Source organism: Neofelis nebulosa, chromosome 7 (assembly GCF_028018385.1).
Source record: "Neofelis nebulosa isolate mNeoNeb1 chromosome 7, mNeoNeb1.pri, whole genome shotgun sequence".
NCBI lineage: Eukaryota > Metazoa > Chordata > Mammalia > Carnivora > Felidae > Neofelis > Neofelis nebulosa.
Window position 1 is genome coordinate 57136330 of NC_080788.1, and position 19776 is coordinate 57156105.

Here is a 19776-nt window from a genome sequence, read left to right on the forward strand (position 1 = left end):
CTCACATTGCCACATCTGTACCTACCCTCAGGTCTCCAGTTACTGTGGATAAGTTATCCATGCTGTTAGTCAAGTTTAGCCTCTCCACTAAGTCACCTTGTCCTCTCCTCTTACTAGAATTACTGCAGCATGCTCCTAAGTGATCTCCCCACTTACATCCTGCCTGCCCACTCCATATGTTCCCTCCTATTGTCCACGTTCAACATGGCAGCCAGAATGATCCCCATAAAAGTGTAAGTTAGATCCATCATGCCACTCCTCTACTCAAAACCTCCAAAGACTTCCTGTCTCACTGAGTAAGAGCCAACTCTTCCATGGCACTAGTGCCCTGCATGATCTGATTCCACACTGCCTACTACCTCTCCCTCTTTCACTCTGATCCAACCTCAATGGCTTCCTTGCTGATTTACAAATATGCCAGGCACCCTTTTGTTGCAGAGCCTTTGCACTCACTGCCTTTGTTCTCACTGCCTAGGAAATTCTAGAGAGAAGTATGCCTTGCTTCCTCATTTCCTTCAAATCTTGTTTCAAAAGGTCTCAAAAGATCTACCTAGAAAAGCTTTACTAGGCCACTCTATCTGTAATTCAACACCTGCCTCACCCTGCCCTCCACGCCTCCTTCTCTATTTTTTCTCTCTAGCACCCATCTATATATAAAATACATATGGGTGTATAAAATATATATACACTATATCTTTTAGATTTGTATCTTCCTTACTGCTCATATTTTCTACTAGAAAGTAATCCATGGAAGCAAGAGTTTTTATCTGTTGGGTTTACTTCAGTATCCCCAGTACACAAAATAATGCCTAGCAAGGCCTAGTTGGTGATCGATAAATATTTGTTCAATGAAAGAATCAACAAATAAATGGGTGTATGAATGACTAGGAAAAGAGAAAACAGAAAGTTATAAATGTTTTTCACATGGAAAATTAATATTTAGAGATGTCTAATTTACTATGAAATCTCCTGTGTATGAAGTCGGGATTTTCGGAGAATCCTAGGATACAACAGTTGTCACAGTGATGCAGTGACAATATAACAATATAGCTCACTGAGCAACACAAAAACACCAAGATTAAAGTAAATCCTTGAACAATTCTAAAATTACCATGTTTAATCTTAGCAATAACTGTCACTCCTTGAGAAAAGAGTTTTCATAGATCTTGCTCTTTTGGTTTAACCTGCAAAAGTTTCACTTCTGTTGATGTCTACTTCCTACTTTCACAGACATACTCTTTCTTTCTCTCTCTCTCTCTCTCTCTCTCTCTCTCTCTCTCTCTCTCTCACACACACACACACACACACACACACACACACAATATAATCAGATAAAGTCTTAAAGCTGACATACATGATCCAGGGGTGGGATGTCAGAACATGTCTTCTTGCCTAATATTAGAATGTAATTGCAGTATGCTTACATAATTTATGTTTCCCAGCTCTCCTTGACCTCCACACTCCAAAACGGACAAAATGTATATTTTTAAGCTTTTAAAATGTTTTCCAGGATCATATTTGTGCCCTTACAATATATTTTTATAATGTGTCTTTAGATAGTTAATTAGAATTTTTTGCAGATGGTTGATAAAATGCCAGAGAACACATTATTAAAACTATTCCTCCCCTTCTCCCTTAATTCTGTAGAATCCTCCAGTGATATATAAAGATTGTCTTTTATCAGAGGCTCTAAATCTATCCCAATTTTCCATAAGTCATTGCACTCTAATGACATTTTGTCAGATGCAAAACTTAAAAATAAAAGGAGAAAATTCACTCTTGACTTTATTACACCAAAAATGTCTGAGTGATAGATGGGACCATTGCAGATATGGTGGTTTTCTGGTTCCTATTGTTAGCCATGGGTTATTTTGATCAGCTGCAAAGTAATAATGGGTGACTAGAATAGAAAATACTCACAGTTTTCTGGAGCTTCAGTAAAATGCTAATGGAAGTAACTGAGATTTTTGAGAACTTACTTGAATTTCTATCAATTTCCATAATTTCATGATGCCATTACTGGGAAGGGTCTTAAGGATTCATTTTTGTTGATTATATGTCATCCCCATTTTATCTTTGGGGAGAAGCAGAGGTCAATGATTGAAAAGAGAAATTACCTTTTGAGTTGGGAATACTGAAAATAATAGTATCCATATCGGCCAGATCCCAAAAAAATTGTTTCACTGAGTTGTCAGCAGTATGGTCTGCTGTGATGATTAAAAACTACAATTTTCAGGCTAATTGGGTCAGTCATAAACACATGGAAATCTGCATGGAGTACCCTGAGATTGCCTTTTCCATATTTAACTTTATTCCTTTCTTAATTCTCTTTGGTTACTCTTCCAGATTAGTTGCAGAATTTTGTGACCCAAAGAAAATTTAAACTAGGTTCTAACATAAGGACAGAATGGGGCATACAAAGCTTGAAGGATCTTCATAGACAAAATTTGGTAGGAATGAGGGTGGGTTTAACAGAGAATGTAAAAATGATACTACCATGTAGTTGGAGGTCTTGGGACTGGGGAAGAAGATGATAGTACATGCGGGTAAATATCTCCACAAGAGTGAACTTTGGATGGTGTTCAAATTTTATCCCTAAAAAAACTAAATGGATGATACCCTTGGTTGGTGTTTCATATGTCAGCCAATTTATCTGACCCAAAGCCATTATGTTAATATCCTCCGGCACTTTGGACAAAAATGTGGACTACTATGTTTAACTACACCCATTATTAATAGCCCTGATTGCTTCTAACATTAGTACATAAACTGGGAACTCTGGAAGATTTTCTGTAACGTGTGTAACGTTGGAATTTCCTGTTTATTATCTAGGTGATGTTTTCCAATAATTACGGCTTTGTTTTTAAAGGACATGTGATGAACAGTTCTTTGCAGGGGCAAAGACTATCGTGTGTTCAAGCAAATTGTGTTTTTTGACCCAAGGCACTTCCACCCCCCAATTCATATTGACTATCTATGCTTGTAATGAAATGGAGTCAGAAAGTAAACTCAGGGCTATGGGGGTATATTTGTCTTAGAGATCAAACACTTAAAGCGGAATTTATGGAAGCAGAAGGCTGTGGGTCAATATCAAAAAAAAAAAAAAACCTGGATTTGTAAACAAGTAAAGGGCTTTCTGAGGTGTGAAGGAGAAGGGAAAAGAGACTGGGAGGGGGTGGAGAGGAAGATAAGGGGCGGGAAGACAGCAGACATTCCAGTTTAGTAAAAAGTATGTATCTGAAAAAACAGAGGGAGAGAGGCCTGAGAAAGACTGATTCACCTCAAAGATCATCAACCCAAGAGACCTTTTTTCTCCCCACCTTGCTGACAGGAATGTATTGTAAATATTTCTTCACTCTCACCCATGTTCTCCTTTCGGAGTAATTCTAGGACACTGAAATTTGGGGTCAGTGCAGCATAAACACTAGAGACAGGTTCAGACACAAGTCAGAGGCAGTTATCACAATTTAGAGAAAAAACAAATATATTAGAGCTCAGAGCAACTCTAAGCCTTTGTTCAATGTAAAGGCATCTATGAACACCTATTAAGAGCCTTTTTGACATTATTTTCAAATCAGACAAGTGCTATTAATAAGGAATCAACTTTCTAGCAATACTAAGTTCTGTGTCATGATTTTAAGTTCTTCAAAGTCTTTTCCTTTTATTATGTTATCTTTGTATAAACGTACAGAGGAATACAATGAGTATTAACCTTATTTTACAGATTAAAAACTAAGGTCCAAGAGTTAACTGAATATTTAAGATTTTGGAAGCAAAACAAGGAAAAAAACAAAAAAACAAAAACTTCTCTAGCTAAGTCAGCTATAATGTCAGGTTTAGAATTTAGGTCCACTGATTCTTAAATCATTGCTCTTTCTATTATACCACTCAACATCAATGTATTCTTTCTGAAACAAGTCTGTCTGGCTGACAAAGTGTTCTCATACTGCACAAGTGGCACAGGATTCAGTACCCCTGATTCTCTACAGCGATTAGGAGATCCACGGCTAGTTTCAAGAAAACCTTCCCATATCCCAAAGGATACAGATCAGTGTAGCATGATCTATTAGGTTTCTCTCATAGGCTTTCACTCTTGATAACGAAACACATAATTCGATATTCAGAGCTCAGATGAAACTGTGACTTCTGTGGTCCAGAAGTGAGTTACTAGACCACTTCCATGGAGGTTTGTTGTTTCATCAAGGCCATGCCTCTTCTACTTTTATTTTTCTCCCCAAATTGCCCAGCCTTGGGGATTTTAAAAAGCCATGTTCAGTTTAAATCCAGCCCTTCTGATATTTGAGATTTAATGACTTTCATTAGGATGTTATCTTGAATTCCATGTATATATGAGAAACCATGACTTATGTATGGGAATTAGAACTTGGTGGTAGTTCCTAGAAAGCACATCTAAATCATGAAATATAACATTAAGCTCAAATGCAAAATAATTTAATTTTTAAAAGGAATGTGGTATTCAGATAAAAGAAACCATAATAGTACATTCATTTACTTTTATATGTATGAAAGTATGAAGTTGTACCATCATTTTCAGGTATCAGTTTAAGTAATGTATTTTCCAGGCTATTTAATAATCATTCTTCCATTGTTCCATAAATAGATTATGTGAATACAAGCTGTTAAACTAAAAGTTACTGCAATAATATAAGTGAATAAAACAGCAGGGCGATTTGAGAGGAATGTACTCAGAAGACTAAATATGAATACTGAACTGCCAAAATATATCATTTGAAAATTCACAGGTATAAGGCCATGTGCGGTATACAAAAATGGACAAGTGAGTTGGTTAAATCACATTTTGTTCAATGTATCACAGAACTGCTACAAGGCCATATGAAAATGGAGACTCAAACATATGTGGAAAATATACCAAAATGGTAGCCATCAGAAAACTGAAAATGCAAATATAGTCTCACCCTATGAAGATCTGGTTCAACTTGAAGTTGGTAATGGAATGGGAATTATTGCTAAATTTAACCTTTTAAGTTCAAAAGTTCAGGGTCCAAACAAATTACCTATGGCCTAAATGATCTTGTTTGGCTCCAGTTAACCACATCATGGTGCATTTTCTACTTTATATTTGAAATGTATCCAGACAATGTTCTATTCTGTAAAATATGGAATGCTGAAATAATACTTTATTCAATATTACATTTCAGCCTCAGGTCTAAGACTGTGTGTGTGAACACACATATGTAAACACACACATACACACACACACACAGTGGAAGACTTCTCTTTTGAAAACAATCTTCTAGTAACACAATTTGCCATCCATCTACCAATATATTCATCATCATGACTCTCTCTTTTTAAGAAACATCACATGGTTGTACCTCTGATATCAACAAATATGCAGTATATCACCACACCACCAGCATTAGGCATTCTTCATTTTTATGCAATAAGTTAATTGACCACGGATTTTATTCTTTTAGAAACCCAATCTCTGGATCCATATTGAGGTCATGACTGTCTTTTAAGGTACTGAAGACAGAATCACTTCCTCTTTCTTTTTCCCCATTGATCTTAAGCTTTGGGTCCCTATGTGCTCTGATAATCATATCTCTTCTGAATAGACACAGTTCAAAATGGAAACCATTTCCCCCAATTGGTCCAACTATAGAGAAATAAAAAAAAAATTAATATTACTTAGTTTCCCTATTCCACCAACCCAAACAATAGTAAATTCAATAGTTATGGAGTATGGATTTCTCTTGTGTTTACTGTGATTTTATACAAGATAATTAGAGACCTGTATGGGTCAAAAACTATTATACATAAAATACTTCATTTTCATATATAGTGAAAAAAGCCAGAACCCAGTAATATTTAATGTCCTGCATTGTTGTATCTTTAAATCTTACCACCACAGGCAAATGTGAAAATCCTTAAATTGCTGTCCTCAGTGTTCCCATGTCAACTGGCATATGCTCAGGTTGGCGATCCTGCCAAAAGTCAAAGGAAAACGTTTATGAGACAGAGTCTGATGGACGATTATTTTAATCCTGCATGTCCAGCACTGCCGGCAAGCTTGGTTTATGAATGCCTGCTGCTGTTTTAATGATAAGACCTCTTAAACACAGCTAAATGCAGTGCAACCAATGGATTTTCTTTTTTTTTTTTTCCTTCCCTAACTGACTGATTATTGATCTCCACCTGAATGTTCCTATTGAGAATAGGAACCATTCATGAATACAAGCAGGAGGAATAATGGCACACTGCATGGGTAGTTTTAATAAACTGCAATAGTTTCTGTGGGGGAAAAAAAAAGGAACCAATCCAATCTTAATGAAGTATGTGCTTACATGACTGAAACTGAAAAGTCTGTGGGCATTCTGTGGGCCAAGCGTTGGATAGTCTAGGGCATCTGGGCTTTGACTGAGTGCCACATCAGAGTGCATATAGGACCCTAAGGACACCCTAGATTACTACTTCCAAGTTCTCTCTATTGCTCTTAGAATAGAAGCTTTGAAGGCAAGAATGGACAGATCTGATGATGACACTACTGGAACAGGGGGATTTGAATCCAAAGTGGCTATATAGAAATACAAGGGATGTGAACCCACTTGGAAACTCAAGAATCCAAAACCTAAATATAGGAGGGTGAAAAGTAGATGAATAAATATCTCCAGGAGTTCTCTGAAGCTGCTTAGAAAACCAGAGAAGTCTTAGGTCAGGAATGGGCAGTCTATTAGACTTAACCCACAGCCTACAACACTCAACTCACTACAGATCTTTCAGACACACTCTGGGCTTCTAAGGATTTCACTGGTGGGAGGGTACCCAAGATATGTACTTCAAACGCATCAGAGTAACTCAGTAGTTTGGTCCAAAGTAACAGATATCCATTCACTTGTTGACCACAGATTTTTTTTCTTTCACATTCAGATCTAAGGTGTTTTCAAGTCAGAAAATGTCAGACATGTTAATTCTTTTTCTTTTTTAGTTTATTTATTTATTATGAGAGAGAGAGAGAGAGAGAGAGAGAGAGAGAGCAAGTTCAAGTGTGAGTGGGGGAGGGGCAAAGAGAGAGGGAGAGAGAGAGAATCTCAAGCAGGCTCTGCATGGACAATAATGGATTCAGGGTGCGAACTGCGAGATCATGACGTGAGCTGAAATTGAGAGTTGGGCTCTTAACCAACTGAGCCCCCCTGGTGCCCCAGACATGGTAATTCTTATATGGGTTTTTATTCTACCAGTGTATGAGTGTGTGTGTGTTATTTGTTTGATGCTAAGAGGAGACATAAATTTTATATTCACTATTTGCTAAAGTAAGTTTTGGAATTATACAGTTGATACTTTTATATTAAAAAAAAACAAAGCAGAACTATGGGAATAATTCTTCAATGGCAAGAGTATATGCGATTGTGGAGATAAAAATAAGTGTATATATTGAGGAATCTCCCTTCAGATGAGGGCCAAAGAGGTCTCTACACCCTGCACAGTGCCCATCATGGCATTAACCATACCACAGCCCCTCTTGTCCTTATATTTCAATTGAGCAGAAAAAGTTTTTTTGTTGGAAAAATACAAGATTACAAACTTTAGCATAATACACTCATGTTTCTCAAATATGCTTTCTAAATTCTGCATTAACCTAACATTTTAAAGACCAAGAGTTATTTAGGATACAATGATCCTTGTGTTAGTATTATTAAAGACTGAAAATATTTGGGCACATATTGAGGAAGGCACTTTTCAAATGTGGGTATAAAGATTCAACTCTAGAACCAATTAGTGGAGACCACTTTCAGACCCAGTTAATGAGAGAAACTTTTTTAGCCAGCTCCTTCTCGTGTTTTCTGGCTACAGTTGAGATAAGTCAAGCACTGAATTTAGCAGAAGTATATGTAAGAGGAACAACAGCTGTGATATTTAAAAGGGGAACTGGCTTTTTTAAAAATCAGACACTGCCAACGACAAAACAGGTAAGACTTATTTGGAGAAATACAAACCCAAACTTGTTCCAGTTGTGTTGAGATGCTTTTCTGCACAAATAAAGTTACTAAACCAAAAAAAGCCGAAGGCATGCTTTCTATCGCATGTAACTATGTCGCTTTTTAACATCTGATTCCAGCATCTACTTTGAGTAATAAAGTGTAGCATAAAAGCTCTTCATCTGAAATCCTAGAATCACCCTCCTCCCCCCCTTCCCCCTTAAACAATGTGCAAATGTTATGTGTTCCTGTGAGGCATTTGGCCTCCATCCATCCCCCACTCCCAGAAGGTCTACAGCAGCTGTGGGATTTTTAAGATGGGACACTGACTCATAAGGTTCAGAAATTTTGGATTGGCAGTCTAAGGATGTTGGTTCTAATCCTAGCTCTGCTTCTAACTCGACTTCAGCAAATGACTTCACCTCTCGACACCTCAGTTTTCTCATCTGTGAAATGAGAAAGCTAAACTAGAAAAATCTAAGTATCCTTCTGGCTCCTCCATTCTAGGAAAAGCCAGTAAAACTGGGAGGACTGAGATAGAAGGGATATTGCCATGTCCATTGGCCTAATCTCCTTATTTATGGGGAAGAAAATAAAGCCCAGAGAGCTTTTCAAACAATATCTTATGCTGAGAGATCAAGGACTGAACCCAGAATTTCAGACTCATCCATCAATTCACTCTTTATTCTAACATACAAAAAGTTTATAAAGCTGTATTCCCAGCTCATGGTTTTACTCATTGACCAAGGGAATATTTCAAACAGGATTTTACTTTCTTGGCTGGGAGAGGGGTACAATGTGTCCTTTGGGGTTCTCTCCCAGATTTTCACAGGGAGGGAACATATGTTCGGGTCCCCAGAGAATTGTGCTCCCACACTCACAGCTGTACAACAGACAAGAAAAAGCTGTCTACAAGCTTAAAAAAAAATAATCAGCATTTGCAAAAGTGCTCTGGGGTATCTTCAGGAAGTGTTCCAGGAGAATTACTATTATAAAACCATTGCTAGGTTCTCTTCTTCTGGATCCTACTCCGCACTCAGACATTAATATTTTAGGCACATCAGTGATATTCATTTACTCATCCGAAGTTCAACAATCAGCAAATACACCCGGTGACAGCAGACTGAGTCCTTGCTCTCATTCAGATTACTGTCCAGCAAGAAACTGTGCATCCTGGAAAGTATGCTGCATTCCTGTCAGTGTGAACTAAGGGCCAGGGAGAGGCACCGCCTTCCCAAGAAAGGCACCGCCGATGCTTCCTTTAAGTTGCCCTTTTTCAAATTTTCAAACAAAGTTCAGGAGAATCTCTATTATCTTAGTGTGCATCAGTTTACCCAAATAGCTTTTGTTGAACCTAATAAAGCATTAGACTCTGTATGTCTTTCCTCATTCTCTCAAAACCCATTTGCTTATCAAATTCTCCTTGTTCAATTTCCCAGCATGGCTTTATCGCACCTACCTAAGAACGTCCAGAGCAATCTCACTTATTCCTCTCACACAGAACTTGAAGTGTAGGAATTCTAGAGCTTCACTAATATACGGGAATTATAAGTCATAGAGTTTAACTTCATTTTACGCATAGGAAACAGTGGTGTAGAAAGACAAAGTTGCAGAGTAACTGTTAATGAATGATTATGAATCAAAGGAAAAGAACAGGAGAGCAAAAAAGCATTTGCTGTGCACTATGTTCTATGGAAGATATTTTAAATACATTATTTCAACTAGTTCTCAGTAAGATCCTGCTCAGGATGTATATTATCATCACCATTTACAGATGCAGTAAGCAAGTATCAGAGTGAATAACTTAAACCAGACCAAACAACTGCCAGTGGTAGTTGGCAGAGGGGGGTTTCAAACCTAGCTCTGCCTGAGGATGCCGGACTGTGCCCAAGGCAGTCCCTTTCCAACAGTCCCCTCTACTTCAACATGGGGTGGCACAGGGATGAGACATGGAAGCCTGGAAATTCACGGAGAAAGGGGATTTGGGCAGCCCCAGCAACAAACCACAGGCCCTCAACAACTTGGTCCAATGCCTGATCGATTGCATACTTCTAAGAGCAATTCTCTCTCCACTATGAAGGGCCGAGAAGATGAAGAAAGGCATGAGAATGCCATTTTTGTCAGAAAGAAAGCCAGGAAGACTGGCTGAATTTGCAAGTATCTGAGCTTCTGGCTGCTTATCAATCAAATGGGCATCGGTAATCACGTTAAAACTTTAAGCTTCAGGAATGGTAACAGCCCTGCAGTTGTAAAATGTATAAAACTGCGTTTCCACCTTCTACCACTCTCAAAGGGAACACAGGATCCCCTGATTCTTATTTCCAAATATTATCCACCTTATACACATATGAGCTATTTGGCAGTTTTTCACTCCAAAAGGTGGACAGGCATTGGGCTTGATGGGTAAATGCAGCCGTTCCTCTGAGAAACAGCAACATTCCCTATCAGTTGGACAGTTGTCAGTCCAAAGTTTATGGAGTTACATTTATAGTCCAATTTTTTAAATCAGGAAATTGAAGCTAAATGAAGTGTCCCAGATAATGTGTCACCATGTAAAAACAATACAAGTTGAATTTATTGAGGGCTTGCTATGTATGGGTGGCACACCATTGCAGAGGTTATGTAAATTTGCTTACTTAGTCTGCATAACGACTCCATGATGTAGGCATTATTATCTTTATACAAATGAATAATCCAAGGATTAAAGTGGGTAAAATGACTTGCCTAAGGTCATAAAACAAGTTAATACCAGAGCTAGGATTCAAATCCAGGTTTAAATCAAAGCCCACAGTCTCGACCAAAATCTGACCTCAATTCTAAATAAAGTAATCTGATTTCCAGAGATGTCCTCACTGTCTGAGCATCCGGACTCTGTAGCCTGCCATGCCTTGCCTTTTGTGACATACTGCAGCCTTGGTATCATACTCTGAAACACAGAAAGGTTCAAGTTATTGACACTTATGGTCAAAATGTTTTAGTGCCACTCTCCATAATCATATAGTTCAAGCAAAATGATGTCAAGTGATGTAGTTACTTGATTTTGTTTCCCTTGTTGTCTTTGTGTAGACTGAGCTTTGTTGCTTTTCTCACTTTGTCCTATAACTACTGATGGTTACCTACCTATATATGCACAAAGCTGTATATAACACATAATGTGCATGCTCAAACAAACCTTTTCCTTACCCCTTTCCTGCATTCAGAAAGAGAAAACTGAAAAACTGGAAAGACAAGAGTCAAGAAAGGATACGTTGAAGATTTTTCCTTTCTAAGAGCAGTTCTCAGGTCCCCTTGCATATGGCGCCTGTGTGAATGAAAATGTGGCGTGTACTTGGGAAGTGCTGTAGGGCATGTGTCTCTGCATACATATGCATAATGTCCTTTTCACACTTTGGAGTTACCAGATGCCTGGTTCTGCTGGAAGGGGTTTGGTAACCCACTTGAAATCATGAGGATTCATAACTCATTTATGCAAGCCACAGAACCCCTCTAGATGACATCTTCTGCTCTAAAGAACGATTGAGAGAAAGATGTAATAGAGCTGAAAATGACAATGAAATATTAGCAGCCGCAGAGTTTCTATGAGGCATTCTGGCTAGATGAGGGAATTATGCAAGTCAAAAGAAGAGCCTTCCGGCAACATGAGAAGCAAAAACAAAAGAAGTAAGAATGTCTAGGTGTCAAGGACTAATTTTGTTACCAAGGGAAAGGCCCTGAGGCACTGATTCATTTTATAGTCAGGTATGCAGCCCTCAACCTTGGACTCTCCCTACTAGTAAGTGCTGGGCAAAACTCCTCCTCTATTCACACCTGGCCTCTAAAATTCCCTAACCCTCTGAGGAAATGTGTGAAGGTGGACTGGGGGGGAGGGGGGGGTTGGTGGGTAGTTAGGATGCACTGAAGTTCTGCCTGAGGTGGGACTTTAGGCTCCAATCCTGTTCTGGCACCATCCTCCAATCAAATCCTTCCTTGCTGGCTCTCAAGATTTTTTTCTGAGACACCAAGTTCATGCCCTCTCTCTCAACTTCTTCACACCTCCTCCCCACCAATAACACCTCAGTCAGGAAGGAGATTCCTGCTCCTAGAGGATAATAGAAGTCCTTTATAATCCTGCCTGGTCTTTTCAATTCCGGACACATGGAGCTTCTTACATCTCCTAAAACACTTTCAGTTTACTGTGCTTTTGTTCTGATGTCCCCTCTCCCTTTCTCACTTCTCCTCTGGACAAATTTCCTACTCATTCTTTTAAGAAACTGTTGCCACATAAGTAGCTAGGTGAGAACTTGCTCAAACTCTAGGAAGGAACTAGTCATTCCCTCTGCTATATTCTCATGACACTGCAAACATCTCTACATGACCACCTAGCACTCTCCACTGGAATTATATTTATATATGTTTTAGCCTGAACAAAACTGAATTTCCGGAGTGCAAGAGCAATTCCTATAAATACATCTTTTTTATCCTCCGTAGAGAGCAAAATATTGAAGATATATTAGCTTAATAAATATGTTGATTGAAAAAAATGAATGAATGACCCCCTCATTACCCTCCCATGTGCTTTTAGCAAGTTAGCATGCGATTCTTCATCATTTTTTAATGTATTATAGTGGTGGTGATGTTGAAGAGAAAAGCTATCTCTAGAAGGCAACAGATCAGAGTACTGGCTTGGCATCTTTGTCCTGAAACCTATCCCTTTTGCCAACTTCTTCTTTACTATAAAGGACACCCCACTGCTATAATTCTAGGGCTTTCTCAGGACACAGGATTAAAGCTCCCAGGAGAGAGGCAGTGTTGTATGCTGCAAAGAGCTTGGGTTTTTTCAATCAGATGGTCCTTGGCTCAAATCCAGGTGTGGCTTCCAGTAGTAACTGGAACCAGAGGAAGGTTCAGAATCTAGCTGAACTTCAGGTCCCTTGTTGGTAAAATAAGGATGAATACTTATCCTCTAAGGCTACTACCAAGATCAAATTAAATTATAGCTGTTAAGAACATCTCCTGTTTAAGTTCTCAGTAAACTGTAACATTTATTTTTTACATCCTCGGCCACAAACCCTCCACTTCTGAACCCTCACAAAGTTCTGTTTTTTTGTTTTTGTTTTTTGTTTTGTTTTTGTTTTTTCTAGAATAGGGATTATCCTCGGTGGAGTGGTTACAACATGTTTATATACCGGAATCATCTAGGGTGATTTTCCATGTCCCCCCACGTTCCTTTCTAGAAACACTTGTGTAGTATACTATGACTGTTACAGAGGAATATATATTTTATTTCTCAGAAGTTATCAGATAGAGAGGAAGATGAGAATCACTTCTCTAGAATATACCTCAGAAAGTCTTGCTCTTTATTTTCACAGCCATAATTCCAACTGGGACCCTAAACCTCTCACCCTAAAATTGTTATAACAGCTTCCTAGCTGACCTTCCTAGTTAGGGGTTTTCCTCTTCTCAATCTATCGTATATATAATAGTGGGGATCATCTTTCAAACTCCATTAAGGCGGAGCAATCTTCTGATGAAATCTTAGTAGTCCCCACTGGGAGAACTAGCCACCTCTCCCCCAATATCCCCTCCATGCTCTTTCACACTCTTGTGCCTTTTCCTATGCTCTTGCTTCTAACTGGCAGTCCTTCCCTTCCCTTCTAGTTTCTACCCCACCCCAACCCATCTAGCCAAAGAATTTCTATACATGGTTCAAGACAAACTCAAGTAGAACGAGTTTGTCCTTTGTACCACCACTGGACCCAGATCATCTCTGTTATTGTATTCATCGTATTCTGGTACAAGTTATTAGTTTACCAGTCTTTCTGGTGTACTAGATTGTGAATTCTTTAAAGGAAAAAACTGTGTCTTAATTATTCACTTATTTTCCCATAAGGTACATACTCACTAAATTTTTACTGAATTGAATCAGATTGAACTGAAATGAATCCCTGTTCACATTCCATTTAATTTGGGACTGGCGCCTCCTAGGCTGGGTGTGTGTGTGTGTGTGTACGTGTGTGCATTTCTGGGGCTTTTTTATCACGCACATTTTTCCCTATGGCTTTTTCAGACAAAGACTGTGCAAGAAAGAAGACTTGCACATATACTGGTCAAGTTCATTTCAGACCCCAGGGAAGCTGGGCAAGCTCTCTAGCCAACACAAGGATTGTGAAAAACAGCTTTTGTTAAAATATCTTACTGCTTCCTATTCATTAAACCCCAAATCCCTCAGGTGGACTGCAAGATGGTACATTGCCAACTTGACTGAAACTCCACCCAATGTAACTGCCTGGACTGGCCTAGAATGCATAACTGCTTCTCTTTGTGATTGTCCTGTGAACAGGTTTTGTGCCCACATGTCTCTCTTTCTATTGGGTAACACTGCTGCAGGCTGGATCCCTCTGGTATATTCCTTCTTCTGTGATGAATGTGTTAGGCCTCCTGGAGTCCCAGGAGTTGTTGGCTTCTTCCTCAATTCAATGTTCATTCATTCATTCATGAAACATTTATTGACCCTCTTTCCTTATATCAAGTGCTATGGTGAGTCCTAGGGAAATAAGGATGAATGAGAAAAAAAGTTTGGCTTCCAATGAAGTCACCCAGGATGGAGAGAAAACAGAACATAAACAAATAATGACAGTATAATAAGACAAATGGAAAATAGATTTATGTGCATAATGTCAGAGGGGCCCACTGCAAGCAGATAAAGAGGCTGATATCTTTTCCCACGTGTTAGCTCTGCAGGAAACCTGAAAGCACACAACACAGGCATCTTACTCAGGCCCCAAATGTCCCCCATGAACCCAAAGACTGTGGAGAAAATGGCAAACTCTATCACAAAAATTATTGCTATAACTATCTGGGTGGCTCCAAGAGCCCAAATTTCCCCTCTGAGAAGCCCATCAGTGGGGGAGCTATAGTGTGCTAATAGAATAGTGTTGCTGCCTCATTGCAGCATCTTAACATCTCGATTCTCCAACATATGTAGCACCCTGACTTTGACCACATCTAAGATATTATATATAACTGAGAAGGAAATAAAGATAAGACATACTCAAAAAGAACCTCGCTCAATAAAACCCCGCTCCAGCTCTAACTCAACAGCTGTGCTGTCCAGAGCATTAGCCATGAGCCACAAGTAGTTATTTAAATTTAGATTACTTACAACTAAATAAATTACGGTCCTATAGTTGCATCAGCCACATTTCATGATGTCAATTGGACAAATATTGAACATTTTCATTATCATAAAAAAGTTCTATTAGACAGTGCTGCTCTAGAAAGTAATCTGAAATCTTTATTCATTGATTCATTTATTTTATAATTTTATGACTTGCTTGCTTTGTAAAAGACCCAATTCTTGGGCATCTGGGTGGCTCCGTCAGTTGAGCATCAGACTCTTGAATTTGATTTTGGCTCAGGTCATGATCTCAGGGTCATGGGATTGAGCCCTGTGTCAAGCTCTGCACTGAGCTGGAGCCTGCTTAGGATTCACTCTCTTTCAGCCTCTCTCTCTGACTCATCCCTCTCTCTGTCTCTCTCTGTCTCTCTCTGTCTCTCTCTCTCTCTCCCCTCCTAAAAAAAAAAAAAAAAGACTCAATCCTGGGTTCTGGAGGAGGCAGAGATTAAAAGTAAAAGTTAGCTATTTTTGAAGGGCTCACAGTCTGGTGGGTTAATAATTTTTTTTTAATTTTTATTTATTTATGAGAGAGAGAGAGAGAGAGAGAGAAAGAGAGAGAGAGAGAGGTGGAGAGAGCACAAGTGGGCTAGGGGCAGAAAGAGAGGGAGACAGAGAATCCCAAGTAGGCACTGCACTGTCAGAGCAGAGCCTGCTGTGGGGCTTGAACTCACAAACCGTGAGATCATGACCTGAGCCAAAATCAACAGTCAGCGGCTTAACCAACTGAGCCACCCAGGAGCCCCAACAATTATTTTTAAAAAGGAAAAAAGCAGGGCACTGAGTAATGGATATTATGAGTGCATGGAGACAAAACAGCCTAATCTTGCCTTAAAAAGTAAGAGAAGACCTCAAAGAAGAGGTAACACGACATGATTCTTGAAGAGTGAGTAGTCACTTTCCTAATTTACTAGGGGAAAGGGCACTGGACGTGGTGAGAACAGTACATGCAGAAGGTATTTAGTATTTCTGGAATGGAGTGTAAATTTCCAGGAAGAGGTTGGGTGAGAACAGGCTGGCAAAGTGGATGGCACGGTGAGCTAAAGGGTATGAGGTGAGCAGGCGGTGGGAGGAAGGGGTGTTAGGAATTATCACTCAGCGATTAATAGCACTGACATCCAGAACTAGGTTTCTACTCAAAATTCGCCACTGTTAGTTTTATTCTCTTGGAAAGTTTTTAAATCTCTCTGAATCCCATTTTTCTCATCTGTAAAATGGTATTAATAACCCTGCCAAACTTTTATGATTTTTGTGTAGATTAAATGAGACGATGTGCTTGTCACAATGCGTGCCACATGTGAAATAATCAAAAAAGAAAGTTACTATAGTTTATAAAAGGAATGTGTAGCCACGAAAGGATTTGAGCAGAAGAATAAAATGATTATATTGTATAGAGAAATAAGACACAAGACAATTACCTATGCCAATAATAATAGCCAAATAATAGCTAATATTTACAGAGTATTTACTACACATCAGGCATGATTCCAAGTGCTTTAAATAAGTTAATCATTTAATCCTCTCAACAATCCTACGAGGTAGGCTACCATTACTATCTCCCTTTTACAGATGAGGAAATGAAGGCATAAACAAGTTAAAAAATTTGTCTCACTGCTAATAAATGACAGAATGGGATTCAAACCCAGACATCCAGCTCTTGAATCTATATCCTTGGCCTCCAGGCTGTTCTGCCTCTGTTAGAAATTCTTTGACAAAAGTCTGCCTGATTTTATATTGGATTATTTTCCACCACAGCATGGCTTCAAAATAATTTTATGTAAGTACAGATCTTCAAAAACAACTTTCTCACACCACGAAAGCCAGTAAGCCAGTATGTGTGCTGTAGAACTATTCCATAGAAGGCCATCTGGATAGAAATGGACAAATGCTTGATAAGTTGTGTATCATTAAAAAGGTAGGTTCAAAGCCTCCTCAGATAATCAAGACATGACAGCAATCCCAGAGATTCTTCAACAATAGCTGCCTGTAACAACCTCTCATAAAAGTCAGCTTCTTCTTATGAAAATGGGGCTAATGTGTGCCTCAGTGGTTTGTAAGAAATATTAAGAGAATAGAGAGAAAGGATTTTTCACTGTGCGTAGTACATAGATGTTCACTGAGAAGTATCTTTTGCTGCTATAATTTTTGTTCTTTTAATTAAGGCATCATGGTCCAATACAAGGCCTGCGGAGTCTTGAAAAAACTTTCTTAGAACTCACTGGAACTCAGTTAAGCATATGGATGGAGAGGAGGGTATCCTAGATATGAAATTCTTCAAAACAAACACATTCCAGTGTATGACCTAAACTCCAACTCTCCTTATTTAAGACCTTCTCTGATTCAATTTCAAAAACACATCCCTGTTTTTACCAAAATCTGGGCCCAGATGAGCCTAACACATTGATGTTTTTATTGACTGACCTCACAAAAGGCCTCATCTCTCAAGGAAGTTCTTCCAAATGTCTTTTCTTCTGATATTCTGCTCTTTAGTTTGACATCCATCCTCACGTAATTCCACTTTAATGAGTGAGATAACATAATTATCCTTCAAATTTGTTCCACACCGTTAGAGCACTGCCTCTCCCCAAGCAGTCTTGGCCAGCATGACCAGGCTTTCCCCAGCACAGGGTACTGGCCTGGGTCTCAGGACTGGCCAAGGGAGCATGTTCTTCCCTGCGAATAGTCACAAATAATAACTATGGAAGCACGGATCCTCAAACCACAAATTCCCTATTTTTGGTCTTACAAATGTGGTAGGATCAGAAAGGAGATCTAGGGCATCAGCCAGTAAGTTAGAGGAGTTGAAGTCTAGGAGGCCCGGATTTGAGAAGAAAAGAGGTTTAGGTGGCTGATTGATAGTTCCCAAGCCCTGGTTGAGTGAAATTCTTGGAGAGATTCAGCAGGATGGTGGCTGGTAGAAGAATCAGTAAGTTGAAAGTTGCTTTGGCACTTGATTAAGAGCAGATTGCTGTGGGCTGAGTTGTCATGGGAATCTCACTGGACTAGAAAGCTCACTCTGGGTTTGTGGCCTAGAATTACCAGCTATGTGACCTTGAGCAAATCACTTAACCTCTTCTATTCTCTGTTGTTTTTTCATTACTAAAATGCAGATAATAGAAAAATAATAAAAACAGCAAAAAGATTTTTGTCTTTAACTGAGAAAATATATACTGCTTTATACTTTTACAAGTGCCTATAAATTTACAAAATACTCTCACGTAAAGAATTTATGTGAAAGCATCTGGCAACACTGGTGGCTCGCAAATGTCAACTAAAACATATTCACACCAATCTTTCATTGGTACATTCTAATGACTATTTTTAAGGCCCAAAGAGAGTAAGTATTGTGGCCAAGGTTTTGCTGGTGGTAATTTTATCCAGGCAGTCTGGCTCCTGAGCCAGGGGCCCTAAATACTGCAGCTTGCTTCCTCTCTAGATGGGGGCCCTGCAGTCACTGTTGCTTACCTGAGTTACAAAGGCAAAGGCATCTGGTTGGTTCCTGAGAGACTGAGGACAGCTACTCGGAGCCATCAGCTGACTTCAGGACTCCCACAGCAATTGCCATAGCACCACCCTGTACCACTTCCTTGATCTCACTTCTGAGTCTTCATACATACCCTTCTCTGTGTCTAATATCATGATGTCTTCCCTCTTGCGTGCCAAGCCATATCTCTCCATTCTTTTAAAATTCTCAGATGAAGACTTGGGGCCATGGGGAGTAGGGATTAGAATGGTTTTCATCAGGCTTTCAGGATTACTTAAGAAACAAAACAAAACAACAACAAACCCCTTGTTCATTTTATTGGCACAGGCGCAGACTCTGGGACCCTTAGACCTACTCGGAAGACTCATGAAAGACAAGAAGAAGTTCAGGAATTTATAGCCTGAAAAGTGAGGCATCTGTGACTTTAGATGGTTTGTAAGGGTATCTTATTTGATAGCAGCCAATAAAGAAGGAGACAGTGCCAGATCAGATAAGAAGAAAGAACATCTCCGGCCAGAATTAAAAAGGCTATTTTGGGATATGTCAAAAGGAGTCAAGCTAGATTGAAAAAGACTGCAGAGGTGATTAAATAGGTGAGAACAAAGAGAACACTTCCTGAGTTCTGGTTAAGAAGGGAACAATTCTTAATCATCTTTTAATTGTACTTCATAATTAGCCAAGTCACAAATGCCATGGCTGGGATTAAAAGATCTTTCATAAGGCAGAAACTGTGATGAATTTTTGCTAGGGAAAGTGGGGGTTGGGGGATGGTGTGAGTGCTGAAGCCCTTTCAATTTGTGTAACGATTTGAGAAACTAGGTTTTATAAGCATATTTGTTCATAAAGCACATTTTGAAAGATACTGTTGTTCTATTTTTGCTTTTTTTCTCTTTCCAAAGGAAATGAAAACCAGCAATGGAAATTTTTCCAGAGGAACAAAATCTCAACAAACAGTGAAGCAAATAGCCACTGGAAATTGCTTATGAAGCTCCTAGAGATAATGGATATATGATATCACAGCAATGTTACAACATCTTCAATGACAAGTGGCAAAGAGTAAGAAAATGCTGAAGTTACATCTGAGTGAGTTATTCCATACTAAATATTCTTAATTGGTATCACAGAAGGCATGGAAAACAGGTTAATTACTTACAGAAATAAAACAATAAAATCACCTC

At 39.0% G+C, this 19776-nt stretch overlaps 1 protein-coding gene across 1 annotated transcript in view; it reads right to left on the reverse strand.

Moving 5' to 3' along the window:
• SEMA6D (semaphorin 6D) overlaps positions 1 to 19776 on the reverse strand; it is a 579833-nt gene that overhangs the window by 373490 nt on the left and 186567 nt on the right. The window contains exon 2 of the mRNA XM_058737838.1: positions 5889 to 5969. The gene's annotated coding sequence lies outside the window, so the exon portion shown is untranslated. The remainder of the gene's footprint in view (positions 1 to 5888; positions 5970 to 19776) is intronic.